Source organism: Polypterus senegalus, chromosome 2 (genome assembly GCF_016835505.1).
Source record: "Polypterus senegalus isolate Bchr_013 chromosome 2, ASM1683550v1, whole genome shotgun sequence".
NCBI lineage: Eukaryota > Metazoa > Chordata > Cladistia > Polypteriformes > Polypteridae > Polypterus > Polypterus senegalus.
The window spans coordinates 150,143,265-150,168,268 of NC_053155.1; the positions used below are offsets into that span (position 1 = coordinate 150,143,265).

Here is a 25,004-nt window from a genome sequence, read left to right on the forward strand (position 1 = left end):
ATGCCAGACAGAAGCCATTTATTTAAAGAGAATCCCATTCTGGTAATTGGAGTACTCCTCTATTGCACAGTATTGATAGATGTGGCCACAGAGGTGATTGTTGTACAAATGTAAAAGATTCCAAGAAATCCATTTTTACAGGGAAGTTAGGTGAACTAGAAGAACTGGATAAAGGATGGGACCAATTCTTCAGGCCTAGAGGCCACAGGAAGAGTGGGGTGGGGTGGCCATTACTAGGATCGCACTTCTCCATGGCAATGAAAATTCCTGGCTGCATGTGTAAGAACTGGGATTCGGGCATGGTGGAGGTGAGGTTTAAAATGATTACTTCCTGCCATAGCATACTGAGCCAGGAGGCAGGAAGTGAGTTTTGTCAATGACAATAAGCTATGGTGGCCAGGGTTTTGACGGTATAGGCTGTGATATTCGGTACACATGGAGGAGTGTTGCTGGATGCACAAAATCTTCAATCTAGAGATGTATTCCTTATATAAGCTAAACCCTCACTATGTTGATTTGGTACCATGTGTTCTACTTCCTTTACTCATCCCACCGTTATTTTCATTAAATGGACCTCCTCACGATATTGAAGCCCTTTGTCTATAAGGGCACTTAGGAATAACACTCTTTAAATGTTGAAAACAACCTATTTATTTTTTCTCGTGACCTTTAAAAGTTATTTGTCATGTTGTTAAACTGTAAATTCCCTCCTTCTACCAAAGTGCACAGCTGATGTCCAGGTTTCACCATAGATTTCTATTAAGTTGTACCATTCAGTAAGACATTTTTATCTGGAATTGCATACAGAGCAATCAAACGGGTATCATTTAAGAGTAAAGTCTGAAGGAATGTCCTCACACTCCTTTTTCAGAACAGAAATATTTAATTTCAGAGGTGGAAGGTGAGGCTGTGTGTAAGAAAGGAGCCAAACCTGGATGGGATGCTAGGTGGTCATAAAGCATATTTACATGAATATCCTCACTCAGTCATACAGAATAAGTTTTGGATCACTGACTATTTTTGAAATCTGGCAGACAAATTGAATTCCTAGAGAAAAGCCATTTGCTGCTGGAAATAGAACTTGGGTCCCTAAAACTATGAGATAGCACTACATCATTTTACTGCTCCTCCAAAATGAATATCCTGTGACAGTAGGGGTCGCTGTTGACCCCTGAAGCCCGCAGATAATATGTCCAAACACCAGGTAAAAATCCCAATAATGAACTTATTATTAATATAATGCGCACAAAGTACCTCCACATCCACGATACACAATAATAAATCAACAATCACAACAATAATAAACAATCCTCCTCTCCACCCAGCAGATCCGTCACACTTCCTCCCAACTCCGGCTCAGTCTGCTGGGGTTTCCCACAGTCCTTTTATATTCCTTGACCCAGAAGTGCTTCTGTCCCTCAGTCCATGTGATTTCATAGCACATCCGGGTCAGATGAAGTCTTCTTCTTTTCTTCAGCCCGGAAGTACTTCATTCCTTCCATCCCCATGATTAGGGAGTACTTCCAGGCTATAATGAAAGCACTTGTGCCTCCCTGCAGCATCCCCTGGCGGCCCCAATGGTATCCAGCAGGGCTGTGAAGCCGAACTCCAATGTCCATGATGCCCTGCTGGAATTCTGGGTACCTCCATGTTGCAGGGAGGACTCCATCTAGTGGCGTGGGGGTATTGGCCGGGATAAACAGCCGGCCATATACCACAATCCATAGTAAAAAAAAAAACAAAAACAAAAAAAACTTACATGCCTAAAATGTGAATCCCACTTATAATATAAAAGGGGTAGAGAAGGGGATATGGCCATTACTGGCATGCTTTGGCACACTTGATTTCATTATAAAACATTATTTTACATCTCAGTGTCGTAGGCAGTAGTATAAAACATACTTTACACTATCAAATCTATGAGAATGAATACAAAAATAAATAAATAGATGAATAAATACTCTAAAATGTCCCTTATTCGGAGAATAAAATGCTCTTATAAATAATTCTAAAATTACTGTTTTTAAAAAGATCTATTCAGGGGCCGAGGCATCAGGTGCAAAGGCCAGGCTCCATCCCATCACAGGACTCACTTACTCACAGCCAATGTAGAATCAAAAATAAACCTTTGAAACAAACTGACAGCTTCAATTATAACAAAATTAAACCTATAGGCACTGAGGTTAAAATGAAACCACTTAGCATAATATTTCCCAAAGACAGAATACCACATTTATCAGAATATTTTCATGCCAGTTCATCATTTTCAGCCAATTATAATCAATGTAATTTGATTTGATTTTTTTTTCTGTGCATTTTAAATTAGCACAAAGATACCTGACTAAAATAATATTACTCTAGAGAAAAGTCCAAAATGGTTCTGTTGAATAGCTATAAAATGTAAAAAAAGTCTTAATAATATCTGAACACTGTATTAATTATAAAACACAATTTTTTTTTATGAAAACACATTAATTCAATGGAAATTTTAAAAATAAAACAAAATGAACTGGTAATTAAATGTTAATAAAAATGGTGGAGCGCTCAGCATCTACATTAAGGATTAAAAACATCTTATTTTTGTTAGTGAATGTCTTATGTCTTGTTTTACTGCCGCTTATACTGTATTTAGATGTGGGTAAAATAAGGGGACTGGCGCCAGGGATTACACTCTGAGTCACTGCCAGAAGTTGGATCTTCCTGCCTCAGATCAAGCCAGGCACTAAGTTGCACTTAAAACGTAAGAGGGCTTTTGTAGCAAATGCCTTTTTTTATTGCCTGTGTAAGCCTGCGCCAGGTTTCTGAAGAGAATGTTAGCCAGCTTACAAGCCAAGGTATTGTAACAGGAAGGCGGGAAAGGAAGGAGACAAAAAATCAAAGTAAACATCCAGTCGAATGCCTATCAAGACGACAGAAGCACACGACCTCAAATTCAAAACAGATGGACTTGAATGCTCTACCTGGGAAGAAACACTAAGCTTCAGCAATGTGGTCTGAGTTAAACTGTGTGAGGAAACAGTAGCTTACAGTTGTCAGGTCAGATCAGAAAATGGGCCTCTGAAAGCACTTTGAGACAGCTCTGCAGTGCAGCTGATTTATGGGCTCTGGGCTGGTGTTAATTAGCGTAAACTTGGACAGAATCAAGTGATGGCTCTCTACAGTTAAAAAGGAAAAAGGAGGATAATGAAGCCAAAAGGTTAAGTTAAACACAAAAATACACATCTTCACACAGGGGCATCCTCACACAACCCGCACAGTAGGAGTGAAGCTAAAACTTCATCAGAAGTGCTCCTGGATTTTTTCCCCCAGTAACAGAAACTCACTGAAGATTCCAGACCGTTGGAAAAAAAAAAAAAGTACTGAACCTGTCACAATTTACATTACACATACAATGTCGATATTCAGCTTTCTTTGCTTTAATGGGATATACACTCACCTAAAGGATTATTAGGAACACCATACTAATACGGTGTTTGACCCCCTTTCGCCTTCAGAACTGCCTTAATTCTACGTGGCATTGATTCAACAAGGTGCTGAAAGCATTCTTTAGAAATGTTGGCCCATATTGATACGATAGCATCTTGCAGTTGATGGAGATTTGTGGGATGCACATCCAGGGCACGAAGCTCCCGTTCCACCACATCCCAAAGATGCTCTATTGGGTTGAGATCTGGTGACTGTGGGGGCCATTTTAGTACAGTGAACTCATTGTCATGTTCAAGAAACCAATTTGAAATGATTCAAGCTTTGTGACATGGTGCATTATCCTGCTGGAAGTAGCCATCAGAGGATGGGTACATGGTGGTCATGAGGGGATGGACATGGTCAGAAACAATGCTCAGGTAGCCCGTGACATTTAAATGATGCCCAATTGGCACTAAGGGGCCTAAAGTGTGCCAAGAAAACATCCCCACACCATTACACCACCACCACCAGCCTGCACAGTGGTAACAAGGCATGATGGATCCATGTTCTCATTCTGTTTACGCCAAATTCTGACTCTACCATTTGAATGTCTCAACAGAAATCGAGACTCATCAGACCAGGCAACATTTTTCCAGTCGTCAACTGTCCAATTTTGGTGAGCTTGTGCAAATTGTAGCCTCTTGTTCCTATTTGTAGTGGAGATGAGTGGTACCCGGTGGGGTCTTCTGCTGTTGTAGCCCATCCGCCTCAAGGTTGTGCGTGTTGTGGCTTCACAAATGCTTTGCTGCATACCTCGGTTGTAACGAGGGGTTATTTCAGTCAAAGTTGCTCTTCTATCAGCTTGAATCAGTCGGCCCATTCTCCTCTGACCTCTAGCATCAACAAGGCATTTTCGCCCACAGGACTGCCACATACTAGATGTTTTTCCCTTTTCACACCATTCTTTGTAAACCCTAGAAATGGTTGTGCGTGAAAATCCAAGTAACTGAGCAGATTGTGAAATACTCAGACCGGCCCATCTGGCACCAACAACCATGCCACGCTCAAAATTGCTTAAATCACCTTTCTTTCCCATTCTGACATTCAGTTTGGAGTTCAGGAGATTGTCTTGACCAGGACCACACCCCTAAATGCATTGAAGCAACTGCCATGTGATTGGTTGATTAGATAATTGCATTAATGAGAAATTGAACAGTTGTTCCTAATAATCCTTTAGGTGAGTGTACTGTAAAATAGTGTTCTACTAGTAAACCTATGTTCAAATGGATCAAACTGTACCCACTATCTAAATTCATTACTTCATTACAGGGTAATGAAGAGGTGTGGCCCATACCAGCAACAGTGGAGTCAAGGCAGGGACCAATCCTGAATCAGATGACTGAAGGGCACACACTTCTGCACATAAGCATTCACTCGCAGCCAAGCAGTCTAATGTTATTTACTTACCTAATGGCCACTGTGGCATACAGGGGTGCACGATCTCCTCAAACATGACACAGACAGATACAGACACAGGGTTTATTTTGCTATGGGAAACGTTCCCTGAGTTTCCAGCCTGCATAGCACAGCATAGGCATAAATAAATACAGTCACAAATCACTTCTTGTCTTTCTCTTCTCTATGCCTCTCCTTCCACCTCCATTCCTCCTGTGGCTTCATCCCTCTTCCTCCCAATTCTGGCTCTCAGAGCTGTGGCATGCAACTGCTTTTAAGTAATCTCCGAAAGTACTTCTGGTGTCAGAAAGGCTGGGTCTGGGAGCACTTCCAGGTAAGGCTGGAGCCCCACAAAGTAGGGCTCACCAGTCCCCCAGCACCCCCTGGACAGGCACCCACAGTACTAAAAAAGGCATAGTCACAGAACTTCAATTCCCATGGTGCCCTGTAGGAAACCATGGAGCTGCCACAACAGAAGAGGGGCTGCCATCCAGCGCTCCAGGGGAGATAATGCACTGTGCAAGCTCTCTCTCTATCCAGGTCCTTCCATCTCCTAGGTGTAAGGCTGCCGGGTGTCCCTTACAGAAAATATTTAGGCTGTGAGGGGCAATCACAATGCAGACATGAGGAAAGGATGTAAACACCACAAGAGCACAACTGTGAGGCAGCAACCTTTCTACTGTCAACTACATTAACACAGCGATAAACAGATGTCTATATGTTTATCTATCATTGAACCTACTTATACCAAGTTAGGGTCAAGGTTGGTGGTTCCTACCCCAGCAGCATTTGATGCCATCTCTGGAAGGCACAGAAGTGAGTCCACATGTATATTTCTTTATCCTTAACTATGTCTTAAGAGAAATTAGCTTCTAGCATTTCCTAAACAAATCAAACCCATCAATTGTTCTGTCCTGTTCCTGAACCCATTCAACCAATTTTAAAGATGTAAGGGGCTGGAACTTATCTCAAGAGCTCTAAGTACTGTCTCGGAAGTAGCCTTGGGCTTGATTTTAAAAGCGTTAAAATTGAGAGAGGATATGAAAACCACAGAGAGAAGGCAGTCCATAATGAAATGGAGCTGGGGTCTATTTTACTTGAGTGAATCAATTAACACTGTGGCTTTTTCCTGCATGTTTGATCCACTATTACATGTTACATTTAGACCAGTTACAACATACAAAGGAAATCAACAGTATGTCCGAATGACACTCCTTGTGTTAATGGGTGTTAACCATGAATTTTAGCTGTCAGTATGAATTATTGAAAGCATAGAGTATCTAGGCTTGTCATTTGGACCTGTACAATGTACCATAAGAGGAAATGAGACAACTTAAGCCCATGCCACATCAGATGACTTTTCCAGCAATTTTCAGTTGTAGCCTTCTTTTGTATAATCCTAGCCAGTCAGCAGTGTGTTCCTGTGAAGATGATAGCCTAATGTGACACACCAAAAGACTGAGACCAAACTGCTCTACGATTGGCTATGATAAAATCAAACCTTTTTGATTTTATCTTTGGTTGGAGGGGAAGGCTGTATACGCTGGAGAACTGACATGGTAATTGAATATGAACATCTTCACACAAGGAAGCTGTCCAGTTAGTTTTTCCTCAACAGTGACATATTATATTTAGATATAATAGAGTGAAACATAGAATCACAGTAAAACACTTTATACTATTGGATGTAATAAGACCAATATAAAAAAAGCTGGCTCATTTATCACTGCTATCTCGCTTTTCCAGGGTTCTGGACTCCAGTTTCTGCTCAGGTACTGCCTGTGTGCAGTCTGCATGTGGGCTTTCTCCTGGTGCTCTGATTTTTCTTTTATCTCACTCTAATCTAACCATTTACAAGTGCGTTTGTGCGTTGGACTAGCTTCTAATCCAGACCTAGTCCCTGACATACACTCAATGCTTCTGGGCCTTCTTTGTCTCCAGAAAACACTGAAATAGAAATTTCATGTTTGGAAAATATATGGCCGCATCTGCTAGTTAAGCAATTGATTTGAGATACATCAAATGACCCCAAAAGAGATTAATTTGTACGCTTCTTAAATGTTATTGTGTATTTAATGGAAACTGGGGTTTTGATACATAAAATGCAGGGATCTAGTGTTATAAGGTAGTGGCTGCTTTTGCTGCTAGATATTTATTTTCCACTACTCTTGAATATGATAAAGTGAAGAACAGATTTTTAACATGCCATGAAACCTTTAGACCTTGGTTACATAACCACTACATTTCTCTTGTACATTTTCATAACATTTCCACATATCACTACTACCAATAAAAACACAATGAAGAACATTTTACAAGTATATCTAACTAAAATAGCAGTTTACACTTTTTTCTATGGTCATTCTGCACACACAGTCCTCTGTTGGTACGTGATATTTTGGTGGCTTCAATATGCAAAGACAGACCCTTTCACATGTGATTCTCAAATGTAGCCTTTGCTTCTTGTTTAAGCATTGACATTTTTTCAGGTATTTTATTTTCTACTTTCACTTTTCTCTCAAGTGTGTGACCTGCAGCACATTGTTTTTACTTGCTCTGCAGTTCATTCCTTTCTACAACTACAATGTCTTCCAAAGATATTTCAACCTTTTTGTAATATAGCTGACTCAATTTAAAATATGTTTACTTTGAGTTATGTAGTAGCTGATTAAATCATTTGATTAACATTAAGACCTGGTTTGGTCCAGTCCAGTCCAGTCCAAAACTGGCTAACTTTGTTCCTTACCATCTAAGTAAAGCTGCACAAACACTGCTTGTACAGGCACATCATGTAATAATTAAAAGATGTGAACTATCAGCCTCGACACAGATAGTCACAGACTCAGAATGTCCTACAACACACACGTTTATTTACTTCTTCTTGCCCACACACAGTACACAAACCCCACAATGCTCTGTCCCATTCTCTATTCCTTCCTTTTCTTCTCTTCTGCCACCTCCACTCCTCTTTTGCAAGCTCTGTCTTCTTCCTTCCGACTTCGGCTCCTTGAATGGAATGAGGCGGCCTCTTTTATACTGCACCCGGAAGTGCTCCAGGTGCTTTCTGATCAACTTGTTGCGGAAGTGCTACATTTGAATCCAGCTCCTCTTCTGGCAGCACTTCCAAGTGTGGTGGAAGTGCTGCAGACGATTGCCTCAGAGCTGTCCAGGTGCCCCCTGGTGGTGGCCACAGACCCCCAACAGGGTTGACCTTCTAAGCTCCAAGCCCGTGGCCCTGATGCAACCCAGGGGGACTGCCCTCTCGTGTCCCGGAGGAGGTACTGCTGTTGATATGTCCTCTCTCCTGGTCTTTGCCTCAGAAGTGTGTCCAAGGACCCTGGTCGTATATCACAAAAGAAACCCTCAAAAACAGTAGAACCTTGTTACAATGTCAGTCTGAGGCTCTGCAAATCACACTCAGAGCAGTCAAAAGGAGAAAGCCAAAGTCACAAAGAACTGAAAAGAATACCATATTGGGATCTGTAGGCTAATGTCATCTCCATTAAGGTCACTAGCCATATTTGCATCATCAAAAAGAAACTAACCAAAAATGAGAACCATGGCAAAGCAACCAGGTGGAGTCCACCGGTCACTAATAACAACATACTGTAAGTGTCCAAGTTTGGCAAAACACACTTGGATTATCCACAAAGACTCTGGAACAATATTATATGGGAGAATGAATCAAAAATGGAGCCTTTTAGCAAACATATGTACCAGTGAGGACTGAAGAAGAATTAACACTACATTCATATCAGCAGTCAGGTATTGAAGTTCTATCATCACGTTTGGGGATGCTTTGGGACCTAAATAACACATTCTGAAAAACAACATTTCCATTAGCTATAAAAATCCTGCTTCATTTTGTTCAATCATGGGGTTTCTTTTTTCTTTTTTATTATTCCCTCTTTGTTTTATTAACTTTAAAAAGCACTTAATGCTGATCGTTGTTTGGTATTGCAAACTTAATGACGATATGCAGGTGGACAATAGTGTTGGCATTTTCAAAAACACAAGGCTATGCACTGATAAAAATGTAGTGTAATCGGTTTATTTCAGATTCATTGTCACATGCGACACACCACTGGTCTGCTGAAGTGAGAGGCAAGACTGCGTGATATTTTTCCCTGTGTGTAGCTGCTCATATTTCAAACCCGCTGTTCTAATCATGCTCGATTCATGAAGAGGGGAACCCTCCATTCAAATACTGTCTGTGGGTTGTTGCGAAATGTAAAAAGGTGAAACTATAATTGAGAAAGCTCTGTATTCCAGTAAAAACAATGAAACTGTTATCCCAATCTGTTTGATGGAAAAAAAAACCTTTCTCCTTATGTTCTCTTCTACAGATGGCGTTCATTTGCATAAACTGGCATGCCCCATCTCTCAAAGCTCAGCGCTCTGGCGAAGCAGGACATGCGGTGTATTACAATGCACCATGCACTACAGCATTATTAATGACAAAATATCAACAAATAAAAAAAACACTTGTTGGCTAATTTTGTTTATTTATTTTTTTGTGACCAATTTTTAATCAAATCCGTCATGGCATTTTTGAGATTTTAGGGTATTTAGTTTTTCTGTTGTTGTTATCATTAAATATTGATGTATATTGAAATGTCCTTTCAAAGTGGATACCTACTGTCCTAGAGGTACCAACCTGGCATATTTCAGATTTTTAGCTACATGGGAATTAGTGTTTTTGTTGATGAGAGAGTAAGTTAGTCAGTCAGTCAGCTTTGCATTTTTATGTCCCAAAATATATTGTGGCAGACGGCTGGGGCCATGATGCCCTGATTATGGAAGAACCGGGGGAGAGCGCATTTTCAAGACCGTTTCTCCCCTGGACCAACAGAGGGCAGTACCCTTGGTTTCTAGCGGGGCCTGTGGTCACTGCCAAGGGCAGCATGGACATTAGCAGGACCCTATTTGGCAGCATTTCTGCCATGCCCGGAAGTGCTGCCGGAAGAAACTCGTTGGGCACCTTGTTGGGTATACTCTCTATATATAATTAGATTAGTAAAATCATGCAACGTTTTCCTGTGACATGTTCATGCAATGCTCATTTTTCTTCAAAACTGTGCATCATATAGTATACCTATATACAGTATATCATTTTTTTATCATCTTCATTAGGAGAATTCCACAATGATACTCTCATGTCAACACAACCTATTTAATGCACACACGTCAAACAAAATGCCTTTCATACATCAGCTCCGCTAAGAACAGTAATAGTTCAGCTGTGTGTTAGCAGTCGACAAATAAAGCCTATGTAATGGCACACAATTACAAATTGTAAAACTGTGAAAATATTCAATTGCCAGCAAAAATCATGACTGGTGATCATGCACAGGAAGTCATATTTCTTCTGTGTATTCAGTTAGATACTGATGATACTTCAGCAAGTAGATTACCACTCATCTTGCATAGTTAACAATTTCAGGGCCAGAGTTTTGACTCAGTTGGAATATATGCTTGGATGAACTATTTATGGAGGGAGTTTTGGGTTGCCATAGGCAGCTTAGTAAGTATATGTGTGTACAATCATTCAATAAGTTTATTATATTTATATAGTAAAACTATATCAGACACTTTCTTTTGCTGAATCAAAAGTAGATTTTCCAAAATTACAACTTCATGTTGTAACACCAAAAATGAATATTTTCTGAAGGCACTGTGCCATAGCTGTCCCTGTGACAGTGTTTACAATGAAAGACAATTTAATAATAATGAAGATTTCCTCAGTATTGCAGATCTCTAAAGAGACATTAAAAAGACTAAGACAGCAAAGATCTGTGTGCCTTTCAAAAGACACTAAATAATGCGTGAGTGTTCATTTTGGCACAAAAGAGAAAGCCACATACTGAGAAATGTGAAGGTACAGAAAATTCATCTAATTCTGCAAAGAGGTTCTGTTGTGGCAAACGATAGCACATCACTAAGGGAGAGCACCGTGTGATCTCTGACAGCCGACATCCAGTGTTAGAACTACATGCGTACTTCTGCTTTGATGGGCATGGTACTTTTTTGCATTTGCCTTATTTCCTATTAAAGAAAGTGATTTCTGTTAACTTATATTCACATAAAGGTGTACCTGACTTTTTGGCAAGACACGTGCCAAACATTTTCAGTAATACTAAATGTGAAAGATACAAGTGCTCCTTTGTTTCTGATTTTCTTTTTTTCTTTATTTAGATTTAAGAACATATACACACGTATATTGTGAAAAGAGGGAGCAGCCCTTGCAACCTGTCTGACAACAAAGAGGATGCAAGTAACCTCAAACACATTTGAAAATGCAAATTACCATACCACACCATTCTCAAATCCACTTCACTTAATTCAAAGTCACATGTAAAATCTATCCTGGTAGCACTGGGCACAAGGCAGAAAATAGCTCTCAACTGGGTTTCAGTTTGTAACAGAGAGCACAAGGCACTAAAGTAAACCAAAAGAAACTAAACTTTCTTGCCACTCTCTCTGCCAGTCCACTCAGTGGGGTGGCTCACCTCCTTCCCCACCTCCCAATGTAGTCTTTCTCTTGAGCCTTTGCACTAAATTCTCTCCAGATTGAACAAGTTTCAGATATTGAAAAGACAACATCCATTATCAGGGTCACTTACAGCCAAACCCACCAATCACTACTCCATATACTCTGGGACACCAGCCTATTTATTCCCACCCTTTCCAATCTGTGATTGTTGCATGCCACTTTATGAGCTGAAGTCTCATGAATTGCAACCTGCTAGGCCACATATTTAAACTGGCAACATGGTGCCACTTCTTATTAAAAGGGACTACTTGCTACCCTCACCTGTCAAAAAGTGTTCCAAACGTCTATGACCCTTATGTGTTTTTACGCATTTTTTAAGGAGAAGGTAAATGTCCCTTGCCATCCTAGGAAACTCCACATGGTTCTGCCAAGGCAACAACTCACTTTAATCGAATAGTTCATTCCTTGGGTGCCACGCTGACATATGGGATGTACTGTCCACTAGTGGCCCCATTTTGCTTGTTGCCACTGTCATTCCCACTCTATTTGGAGGTTTCAAGCATGAATTGTATACTGTTGTCAGATGAGAACCCCCCACCACCCACCCACCCATAAATGTATAACAAAACATAAATCTTGGTTTAAAAAAACCATCTGCCCGATTTTGTCTGATGCTTTAAATCTGCTACACATGGATTTCATCTGCTTCCAGTTGCTACCTTAACTCAAATTGCTTGTGAAGCACTAGCTGTTATGTGCAGATAACATGTCTTCATATTACAATCTGACCAGACTAATTCTTTTCCATATCTATAAAAATAAATTCATCAGAGCCCAACATGCCTGACTGTCTTTGCATGATGACTAGAAGTGGATTCTTTCACAGGACAGGAAATGCACACAAATGTGCACTGTTACCTCTCATTCCATTCTGTAAAACCAGCTAGTACTACATTGTTGGTATCACTGACAACGTAAGAATGAGAGGATACAGTCATCCGTCCATCCATATAAGAGGGATAATTGAAAAGTTCTAGTCTGCTATTCTGAAAAATTCTATTCTGTGGATGGTGCTGATTTTGAAAGATTAGCTGCTGTATATTGAAATATACAAATTGCGTATTTTTAGCCTCATAGTGTATGATTCTTGTGTCAGAATCAAGTCAGTTTAGTTTAACAAGTCTGGAAAATAAAGTATCCTGCTATCACAGTCCTTCTAATGCTAAAGAACAATATCCCTTTGGAGATTCATTTTTGCCAAGTGAATGTGTAAAAGGGTTAGTCATGAGACAGGCTGCAGTTTCTGTTGACATCTTTTGTTGCTGCTTCTTACATTACTTCATCGCAAGAAGTCAGAGACTGTCCCTGCAATATAAAGCACAATGTAGGAGCCATTTTTAGATACATCCACCTAATATGCATGTCTTTGGACTGTGGAATTGAGACAAGTTTATTCACAGAAAACTCATCATAAACACAGGAGACCACGTATACTCTACAAAGGTAGTGAGAGGGTTGAGAACTAATAGGTGCCATAGTCCTACCATGCCGTCCAGCATCCAGTCAGAAACATCAAAAGTAACATCTCAACAATAATAACTGGAATTACAATAGCTATTGACAACACTCTAACTGTATGAGTCTGAGGTCTGAATTTGAGCCACACTGATAGCAAACCTCCTGTTTCAATGGCAATGACCTCCCACGTCCACAGGTATGCTGCTAGGCTAGCTGGTGCTGCTCTATTGTACTGGAGTGCTCTCCTTCATGAGATCTGGATTAAACTGGAGGCCTCGGTGCTTTAGAATTCTAAGTACTGCCTGAAATTCTGTGATCTTCCTGAGATTAGGTTCATATAAAAATTGTTGGACACAAGTTAAAAGTGTTCCATCCATTTTTAAATTTTCTGTTAGGTATTTGAAGACACATGGGAACATCTCTGGATTGAAAGACAGTTCAATGTAGGGTGCATTCACACTCACTCATGTGAGGCCAGTGTGATGCAGACAACCATACATATACTATAGCTGTCACAGGAAAGACACCTAAATGATCACTAAATATGCAAGTGGCACACAGAAGACATCCCATCACACCTAATTATGGCCCAATGGCCCTTTTTGCTTGTGTATTTCACCTCCATTTGCTCTTCGTTTTATTATTCTTGTACTCTTGCACCAAAACTCTTTAAAGTGGAATCTGAAATTTAACATAATAAAACATATACTATTAGGCTCTTAACTGTATTTAACTGCTTTTGGGAGACCCTGTAAATTCAATGCAGGCAGTTTCATGGTAAAGGCCTAAGTATTTAATTTCAGGATCTTATCTCATTGCATATACTTTTTATTAAAATAAAAATATGTTTATATGTTGCCTCTGACGACAAAAAAGAAGGTGTTATGGGGGACAATCTAAAGAAATGTGCTTGAACACTTTCCAAAAGTGTTCAGGTGTTTCAGATCCACCCATTGTTAACAGGTAGAGAACATCCCGGACATAACCATGCAATCTCCATTGATAAACAATGGCCGTAGTGAAGAACTCAGTGAGTTTAAATGTGGCACTGTCAAAGGGAGCATACACTGAATAGTGCATTTGCCACACCCACCACATGATGAGCCATGTGGGGATGCTAAAATTCAATATGTGAAATTACTGCTATTTCTGCCCCAGTCATGTATAAGTACTATTATTATGAAATGGAAGAATCTAGAAGCAACAAGATGGTTGACCATGCAAACTGATAGAGCACGGGTGCTAAGTGCATACCATGTAAATAAATTGTCTTTCCTCTGAGGCATCACTCACAAGAAAGTTTCAAACTGCCTCTGGAAGCAACATCAGCACAAACCCGTATACTGGGTGTCATGTAATTTGTTTTCATAGCCGAGCAGCTTCACACAAGTCCAAGATCAACAAGCATCACCTTAAGCAGTGTGTAACAGGCCACCATTGGACTTTGGAGCAGTGGAAACGAGTTCTATAGGGTGATGAGTCACATTTTACCATCTGGTAATCTAATGGACAAATCAGGGTTTGGCAGATACCAGGAAAACACTACCTTCAACATAATCCATCCATCCATTATCCAAACTACTATATCCTAACTACAGGGTCACGGGGGGTCTGCTGGAGCCAATTCCAGCCAACACAGGGCGCAAGACAGGAAACAAACCCCGGGCAGGGTGCCAGCCCACCGCAGACCTTTAACATAATGCCTACTGTAAAGTTTGGTGTAGGATGGATAATCATCTGGGGCTGTTATTTCAGGGTTTGGGCTAGTCCTCTTAATTCTAGTGAAGGGTACCATTAATGCTACAGCATACAAAGGCATTTTAGACAATTGTGTGCTTTTAAGTCTGTGGCAACATTTTAAAGAAGTCACTTTTGTATTCCAGCATGCAAGGCCAATTGTAACATATAGGTGAACTAGGTAGGCACCTAGAGTAGCAAAATCTGGGGGGGAAGGCTGGCATTTATTTTTAACAAAAAACGACTCAGCTACTAGTTTCAGTGAGCCAGATGTATAATATATATGTCTGCATGGGGGTGTTTTGATACACAGGGTGTATGTGAAGCATCTAGTTCAGTAGTGCAGCAGTGCAGAGATGTTTGTAGTAGGTTTGTAGTAGGTTTTGGTAAATTAATGCATGCTGCTTCCTGCTTGCAACTGCTGGCAAGCGCCCCACGTAGCTGAATGCGTAAGTCTCCTCTGCCAGTACAAATCCTCTCAACCACAAGGACACCTGCAGTGCATTATCACAGCCACACATAATAACTGGGTACCATGTGGTCCCAGGCTAAACTGCAGATGATCTCGGAGCAGCAGTGGGCTCTAGAAACACATGTCAACCACTGCCCCCAAATAGTCCCACTGCCTTGTGAATTGGCCTTTTTAGGCTGAGGATGCACACCCTGACAGAAAAGCAGTGTGTTGCAGGTGTACAATTGGTGGGTTTTAACAGACCAAGGGCCCAGCAGCCTTCTGCTGCCAAGATTGTGAGCTAGTGTCTTGGGTTCACCCATGCCACTGGAATTACCTAAATTTTGCCGAAGGTAGTGGTACTACAGATTGGGTGCCCCCTACTGCACTATAAAAACTGCTTTGCACAGTCCTGCGAGAAAAGCAGGTACAAATGGATTAGGAGCTCCTAGTGAGAACCCTGCATGTCAGCGGCAGAGGGTGTTTTGTTGCAAACAGCTGGGACTCAGCAGTAGCTGATTATGGCAGACCTCTGTGCAACTGAGCAGCCCTATTGAGGGACTGCACTGCTTACCCCAATTGAAGAGGGGACTATAAAAGGTGGCCTTTATATACTACTAACTCTACTCATGCCTGGACAGGTTACCACACCTGTTGGGTCATTCCACCCCTACAGTTGAACTAAAAATAATAAGTTGTTTGATCTTAAATTAGCAACATGGATTGTAACGATTCTCCTGGACTCATATGGTGGTACTGATAGACCCTATAGGAGAACAGCACTAGTTATAGCCGGGCTGAGTCGTTACAGGTTTTATATAGTTGCATTAAGTGAGACAAGGCTCATGGATGAAGGTTTTTTAACAGAGGAAGGGATGGGTTATACCTTCTTCTAAAAAGGTTACCCCCCCAGCTGGGAGAAAATGGCCGATAAGAATACACTACTGCCGAGACTCACTGAAACACCTATTGGAATAAGTGAAAGACTAATGACCCCCCGAACCCTCCTGGTCAAGAATCACTTCACCACACTTCTCAGTGCTTATGCACTAACTTTGCCATTTGACAATGAGGTTAATGACTGCTTCTACCACTCACTGGACGAGGCCCTGTGCCGGATCCTCAAGAATAACAAAATCTTCTTGTTTGGGGATTTTAATGCCTGATTGAGGCAGAATAACAAGATATGGAGTAGAGTGGTTGGTAGACATGGTATTGGCCAGGCTAATGCAAATGGTGGTATGATGCTACTTGCTCTCTGCTCTGAGCATGACCTAGTCATAACTAACAACGTCTTCTAGGAAAAGACTAAATATAAGATATCATGGATGCACCTTCGCTCCAAACGCTGACATCTGATTGATTATGTTATAGTGAGATGCAGTGACATCAGAGATGTTCTCATCATCCGTGCTATGAGAGGTACGGAATGCTGGACAAATCATCGTATGATTATGACCAAGACACAAAAGAACATGCTCAGTGGGAAAAGACTAGGTTGCAGTCGCTTGGCAAACATTGATATAAGAAACAAGTTCCATCACACCCTAGCTGAGAAACTAGGGAAAATGGAGTCTTACTTGAGCAACATGAACCAGAAATGGGGTTACATCAGCTCAGCTCTCTAGGAGACAGCAGCCCAAACCATCGGCTATATGAGCAAGAACCATCGAGACTGGTTTGCTTGGAGATTATCCATGACCTACTGAGGAACATGCATAAAGCACACTAGGCGACTCTAAATAACCTCTCATTCAGTACCATCAGGCAGCAATGGCAGAGAGTTTGACAAGAATTACAGGGGGTTATTCAGACAATATAGGATGAGTGGTGCACAAAAAGGCACAGATAATTCAATCACTTGCCAATAGAAATGACATGTATAATACTGTCAGAATTATTTACAGTCCAATAAATTATTGCATCGCTCCAGAATAGCATTCTGATGAAGGTGGGCTGAACATTTAATACTTAATCAGGTCTCTGATGCTGACTTCACCATTTGAATTTCCTCCCGATTACAATCTAAACCAATCTCCAACATTCTGGGAGGTTCTGTCAGTTGTCCAATCCACTTACAACAATAAGTCTCCTGGTTTTGACAAAATACCTACAGAGTTGTTAAAGCAGGAAGAATACATCTGTACAAGGACTCTACACCAATATATCACAAAGGTCTAGGCTGAAGAGAACATCCCACAACAATGGAGGGATGCTTATATTGTGACTATTTATAAGAAGAAGGGTGACAGGGCCATCTGTAGCAACAGTACGTGTATATCACTCCTTGCTGTTGCTGGCAAGATCATGGCAAAGGTGTTTCAGAGGCTGATCAACAACGTCACAGAACCAATGCTTCCTGAATTGCAGTGTGGGTTCAAGAAAAAAGAAGCACAGTTGATACAGTATGATTTTCACTACCTGACAGCCTCAGGAAAAGTGCCAGGAACAATGTAAGGACTTATTTATGTCCTTTGTTGACCTCTCCAAAGCCTTCAACACTGTCCAGAGAGAACATTTGTGGGGTATCTTCCTTATGGTTGGATGCTCCAACAAATTTATTAACATTCCTGCCAGTTTCACAATGAAATGACTGCTCGGGTGACACTAGGAGGACACCTGTGCTCTTTAATATCTTCCTTGTATATGTTACCCAGCTGCTTCACAAAGGGACTGAGGACAGCAGTAGTGTGGTAGTGGACTACAGGCTAGATGGTAACCTCTTCAATATTAGGAGGTTTTAAGCAACTACCAAACTGCACAGAGTGAGACCTTTTGAGCTGCAATATGCAGATGACTGCGCACATTTCTCACACCCCACAAGACCACCAGTCTGTCATTGATACAGCAGTGAAAGCATATAGCAGGATGAGACTGACCATTAAGACCACTAAAACAGAACTAATCTGTCAATCTGTCAGTAGTTTCATCTTTCACATATCATTGACAATGAGGTTGAGAAGTGAATCCAGCAAGCAACAGTTTTTCAGGAGACTTTGGAGCTGGGGCTTTCAAAACAAGAATTTGCATCTCTGCACAAAGTGATCTGCATTACCACCCTCTTCTACAGATTTGAAGCTTGGATAATTTACAGCCGCAACATTAGGCTTCTGGAGCATTTCCTTATATGCTGCCTGCTGCACATCTTGGGGGTTTCCTGGCATGATTGGATGCCTCACTGTGAAATACGCAGAAAAACCAACTGCAGAAGTACTGAGGCCATGATTGCACAGCACCAGCTACAGTGGCTGGGTCACATGATTAGGATGCCCCAAATCAGCTGCCTTGCAGAATGCTATATGGCCAGCAACATCTGGAATGATGCCGTGTTGGGGGCCAGAGAAAGAGCTATAAGAATCAGTTGAAGATCATGTTAAGAATGTGCAAAATCAGGCCCGAGGACCTGGAGGAAATAGCTACTGACCACAACACCTGGAGGCAGATGTGCTCGGATGGGATATGTATGCTGGGCGAAGAAAGGGTAGCCAGGAGACAACAGAGAAGGAACACACCCATGGTTGTTACTACCACATATACCTGTACATGTACTGCAATAGGAGTTGTGGGTCCAGGATAGGACCATTGAGCCTTCAAAGAACTCACGGATAAAGACAGAAGTGGACATCATCATTGGACTCGATGAACAACCAATTACTGCTATTACTACTATGCATGTCTGGAGACTACCACGAGTGAAAATTCCTTAAACGTGAGTGGTAACAATTAGACAGGTCACCGAGTGTCACATTTTTCAACCAACTCAATATCTAATGAAGGCAGTGCTCAAAGTAGAGACGTTGATTTTGAACTACAAAGATCAGAGGTGCTCTCGTTAACCTGGTCTGACAGACAGCAAGCTTCTGATTATATTAAACCATCTACAGTTGAAATGTCTTCTAAAAAAAACAATTAGATATATAAATGTTTGTGTTTTCTCATTATATATGTATGCTCTCAGTTGTTCAGTGTTATGAAAATAGTGTAGGAGTTGATGTAAGCTTGAATGAATTGACAGCTATATTCACATAATTGTGCTATATTAGTATTAACATTAATAATTTGTGACAATTATAGAAAAAAACCTATACTGTATCAATAAGTAAAACAGCCATAATCTTACATTTATGAAATTCTTAAGTCATGGATTGGGTCACATGAAGGGTGGGTGATGGTGTGGCATCATTTATAGCATCAGCTAGGGCAGCAAAAATGCTACAGCTGGCCCTGCCAGCATGCCTGTGCCCCTGTGTACAAAGTCAGATCCATAAGATATGGGGTGATGAGTTTGGTATGGAAGAACTTGGGTGGCCTGCACACAGCCCTAACTTCAACCCTAATGAACACCTGTGGGATGAATTGGAATATCAACTAAACTGATTTACCTTCAAAGCCTCAGACTTACCATTGGTGACAGGTTGTTTTGCGTTACTCGTCTACTAGTCTGTGCTTTTTGTATTTCATAACTCCCACTGTAAGCCTCTAAAGCTAGGGTGATCAGGCATTCTGCATTTTCTGGGATAGTCTCATATATCCGGCTCAACTTATTAGTCAAAAATCTGTATTTTTCCAGTATTTTACATGTGATTAATTCTGCATTGCAGACAGTGAATTATGCATGTTTTTCACACAGTGTCTTGCTAGCTTTACCTCAATGCAGGATGCTTAATCGCTCATCATATTAAAACAGATACGATCTGACCAATCAGATATCCCGTGATTATGAAGGCCGTGCTTATGTCAGTAGACATGCTAGAAGGCTTGCATTTCAAATGAACAGCCCAGCACCACTGGTTAGGCAAGAACATTTGTAAATTATAATATATCTATAGATAGATAGAAATTTGACTTTTAGCAGTAACTCATTGAATAAATGGATACAGTAGATAAATAAATAAACACACTCTCACACACACACTATGGCCTCAACCCACACCAGAATGACCAAAATGAAAGAAAATTAAAAAATAAATCTGACTTAGCAGTTACAGTCATAGTCAGCCATTATGCAGGTCTGTTGTTTTTAGAATAAAGGAGCCCCAGAACTATTTCTTTACACACTTCTGAATAATTTGTTGGCTGGAATTACTCAGAGTTAGTGTATAAGAGAGAGGATGTGCAGAATTGTTGTTGATGACACTCAGATTTTCCTTCTTTCTCTCTTTTGCTACTGCTTTCAATGAGTTCAGAGTGTGCCCCACTACTGAGCCTGCCCTTTAAATCAGCTTGTTGATTCAGAAAGAGTCTGTTCTTCCATTTCTTATATAGTTCCTCCGAGTTAAGAGACCAGTCCAGCCTGTCTCTGATGTGGACCTCCAAGTACCTGCAGCAGCGCACCACTTCTGCATCTACTCTTTGGTGCCGCAGAAGTTCATAACCACTTCCTTGGTTTTACTGATGTTAGGTTGCAGATAATTCTTTCTGTATCAAGAACGTTTTCCACCTGACATATGTACTCTGTCTCAACCCGCTTTTCAATACACCCAATAAAGGCAGGGTCATGGAAGCTAGCAGTTGTTTTCATTGTTGGTTTTATGTTCATTTGGTGTGGTTGACAGTGCACTAACAATGTAGCCTTTATGATCTGAGTGGCTATATAGGACCTCCTTTTCATTCTGGGAAGTTATCATATTTGCAAACAACGTTAACATGAGTGAAAAATAAAGATATGCATTTTAATACTAGCAGCAGAATTTGTAAATATGCAAAACCCTAAGTGCATATGCTTTATAAGTTACCAGACCAAACATCACACCCCCAACTTCCACCAAGGTCCATCTAAATTATCCTCTCTCATCACAAACTGGGTCCTTCAAAATCTGGTCACCTTAGGTAAAACTCCATCGATTCCTGGCCTTGAAATGCACTTTGATCGTCCCTATAAGCACAGTTATTACAAAGACATATATACATACTGTATGCTGTAACCAATGAATGCAGTGTGCAGTTAAAACACTTATTCATTTATAAGCAGTCAATCCATCTTTCTTCAAAGTTTAATCATTCACTGTCAAAGACTTGCTATAATTATATTGTGACTAAAAGAAACACAGGTTTGACATGCCACAACTAGGATTCATTTTTAACTAGAAAGCTGAGAATCCTACCTCTCACCGGCAATTGGAATTAAACCTCTACCTTCTTTATTGTTTTAGACATGATCATTTATATCTCAGCAAGAGTTTATTATAAGACAACATTTACGGTTCTTTTTTGACACAGTGCATGTAGCTAAATTGAGTCCTGTCCTCTACACTTCCTGTACAACTGTGGTGGTCCATGTGGGGCTGTCATTTTATTAATCAAATTCGTTTATTACTACACTCCATCACTAGAAGACAGAAATAGCAGTCATGTTCACTGCTTCCTCCTATCACCTTCAACAGACAAGTCAAGGTGCTCCTCGATGTTGTGTGTGCTGGTAAGCACAGTCGCAGACTTTGTAAAATATGATATTCATTCATGTTTATTCTTATTTATGAATGTGGTCCTAATGTTCACGACTCCCAGTCAAATCTCTTTGCAAATATATATATAATTTTTTCCTTTTTGCAGAAACATACAAGCATTAATGTACAAAAGATAGCATCCTCTAGGATTATTGATCTTAATTATAAGTAATGAACTAAAATTCCACTTTGATACCCTGTATGAAAAAAGTGTTTTGTTGGAAAAGAAACACACACAGTGTTTATCAAAACGTCAGGAGATCACATTTTTGAAGGTTGGATCTTCATAGCCCAAATTTGTTGACATATTTATGGACCTTCTGTATGTGATGCATGGGTTACTTGCAGTTGGAATGCTACCTTGAACCTGGGACATCGACAGTCATAGTCTGAGATGGACCAGGATGAATGAGGACACTGAGTAGGTGCAAAAGTGTCAAATGGTGTTCAAACAATAAATAAAGTGCAATATTTCTACTTTAAATAAACAAATAAATACATAATCCAATAAAATTAGTTGTCATGAAGAAGTTAAAAGTCACGATAGTTAATCCAAAAACAAGTTAAAATTGTAGGTTAAAAGCATAACATCTGTCCCTTTAAATGATTACCCTTCCTCAGCAACAGGAGAAGTCCTCTCAGAGCTGCACTCAACCCTTTAAATCTGGCTTGTGTTCCCTCCACCATTCCATGGCCTTCAGTGGGAAACCCCATGAGCACTGTTCACTTTCTCCCCTCTGGGCCACTTTCCTGACCGCCTGCCTCCCCTCAGAAGCAGCACCGGCTCTTTGTCTTTCATTTTCACTATCCTTTCGTTTAACCTTCATCGCTTTAAATTTTTTTGCAATCGTTTTTCTCCCTGGATCTGTCTCCTCTCAGGCTCCTTTTATGCCTCAGAAGTTACAGGGCCTAATTAAGCACCCCAGAGTGCTAATGAATAAATCGGTTGAACTGTGCACAGCTGAATGTCAACGTGGGCGACACCAGTTCCACCATTAACAACCAAGGGTCCCACGTCCATGCCACTGCTTGCACCTATGCTCGTTTGGAGACTGAGTGCCCTGTTTTTTTTTTTTTAAAAAAACCCGGACCGCCACCAACCACAAATGTGTTTTACTACAGTGTGACTTTACATTTGCTCTCAATGTTCCTTCTTGGTTTCCATTTTGTGGTCTAACAAAACACACATAAGTTAAATAGCAACTGTGTACTGCAGGGATGTAAACATGTCTGTGTATGTTCATGGACAGGCATCTTATCTTGTGTGGGGATCTGCTTAAACCTGTTGCTGCTGGGTTAGGCCCCTCAATAAAAATAATCGGCCTAGTACATTGAAGATCCAAAAGATACAAATGAACAAGATAATGCAAGCTCTTTCTTTTTTGTTGCATTTTAGCAGACATCTCTTATGGAGCTCAGCACGTTTTCCAGTTGTGTAAAATTATACAGACTATCATATTCTATTCTATTTCATAAGTAAAAGTTATTTGGTGAAGCATAATGAAACAGCATAATGTATGAACAGGGTCTATGATTATTATCACAGAGCACTCTCAAAGATTTAAAAAAATAAAAATGTATAAGGGAATTTTGTTATAGGCAATTTCTGCCCCTTTTTTCCTTTAGTTTTCTTTCAGATACTCAATTTTTAATACCCTATTGTTCATTTCAGCCTTTTTGTTGCAGTGAAACTTAATCTTTTTATGGCGTTATTCTGGCAATCTCACAGGAGTCTGGTAAAACATGGTTCATAAGTGTTGGCAGTGCTTCAGAATATTACACATATCTTACTTTTTTCTTGTTTTTTTTTTTCTTCTTCTTGTCGTTTCTGCATTTTTCATCTCAGCAGGGACCAGGTCGTCCTCCGTAAAAACATTCCACTACTGTTATATAATCCTCACCTTTCCCAGCTTGTAGTATCAGCTATAGGTGAAACCCTTTAGGTGCCAAGAAAAATAAGTGTCTGCAACTCAATCCTAAGCCTTGAAGAATTTGCTTTTCCACTGTTTTCCGATATGCTTGTCTGCATTCTGAGAACTGTGAAGTGTCTGTGATACAAGCAACTTGCTCAGGGTTTGCCTCTCTAACACTAGGAAGATGGCCTGAAATAAGGAATTGCTTTTTCTGCTTATGCATTGTTTTTATTTAAAACCAATAAGAATGATATAATAACACTACAAATCCAAAAAAATGGCATGATTACATCCGTGTTGTTTCTGTTATCAATTGCTGGCCTGTATCAGCTATATGATCGCTACCATCTGTACCTATAGGCAAACTCTTATGAGAGTCATCAAAATGAAGTTTTGCAGATATTGTGCAGTGTCACTGTGTAAATGTAAATGTGTATTGTGGCTTCCCTAGAGTTAATTTCCTTCATTTTTGGAATTATTATATCTGTGTCTCTTATTTAAGACCTTTCTTACTTGATCTTTCTTGCTTTCTTGTCTTTTCCTTCAGAGATTTTGAGCAAACAGCATATGCCTGTGACTACTTCTATGTTGTATAGTTTAAATATTTATATTGTAATCAGAACACTTACTATATTCTAGTTTATCCTGACATTTTAATACATTCGTGTTCTTCATGGTGCTACTATTGCTTATATGTGGTTATATGACACAGATGTCAAATGACAAATTCAGTCATCATTCCCATCTAAATAAGATTGTAGTGCATGTCTATTGTTATTCTAGTGTTTGATTAATTATTAAAAAAAATCAAACCATGTCTTACTGTGAATTAAGAAAAAGAAGCTAAAGGTAGTTTTAGTATTCTTGGCTTTATATCTACTTATGCTTTTGACTTCAATTACTGTTTTATCAATTCAGTGTTGGTCTCTCAGTTTAGTTTGATTCCTCTGGCTTGTGAACTCTCGTTTGAACCCTTGAATACGCCTTTGATTTTCCCTAAATGGTACTTTCCATCTCCTGGTATTTTCCATGCAACAAAAATCTAAGCACCTCAGCCTTTACGGTGTTCAAAACACATTATTTCTTATTTGGCTGACACATTTATCCAAAGCGACTTACACAATCTGAGGTATAATTGGATACATTTCTTTTGCTTTTCCAATTGGAGTCTAAGCAGGTGAAGTGACTTGCTCATGGTCACATAGTGTCAGTAGCAGGATTTGAACCCACAACCTTAACCACTACACCACACTGCCTGTCACACATAAGGTACTGTCCTTGCCTTTACCCAGCCTTGCACTCAATACTGCCAGAATATGCTCCGACTCTCCACAACCCTGAATTAGACTAAGATCTCCCCTTCTCAGGCATAGTGGGTGAGAGATCTGAAAGCAATAGTAGGCTTAGCACTTTTAAAGGTCATCTCACAATACAGACCGCGGGGTCTAGCACTTGATGACGAGGCTTTAACTGGTTTGGTAGCCTGCCATTCCGTAATTCTTTTCCCTAACATTGCTTCATCCTTCGATAAAATCCCCAAGTTGACATTCTCCAAAATGAACCTCTGAGACCAGGAAATCAGAAGA

General features: G+C 40.3%; 1 protein-coding gene and 1 long non-coding RNA gene across 4 annotated transcripts in view; one reads left to right on the forward strand and one right to left on the reverse strand.

The window, feature by feature from the left end:
* LOC120523473 overlaps nucleotides 1–25,004 on the forward strand; it is a 157,793-nt gene that overhangs the window by 109,321 nt on the left and 23,468 nt on the right. The window lies entirely within an intron of this gene.
* Nucleotides 1–25,004, reverse strand: part of clybl (citrate lyase beta like) — a 333,276-nt gene that overhangs the window by 45,789 nt on the left and 262,483 nt on the right. The gene's annotated exons all lie outside the window — the stretch shown is intronic.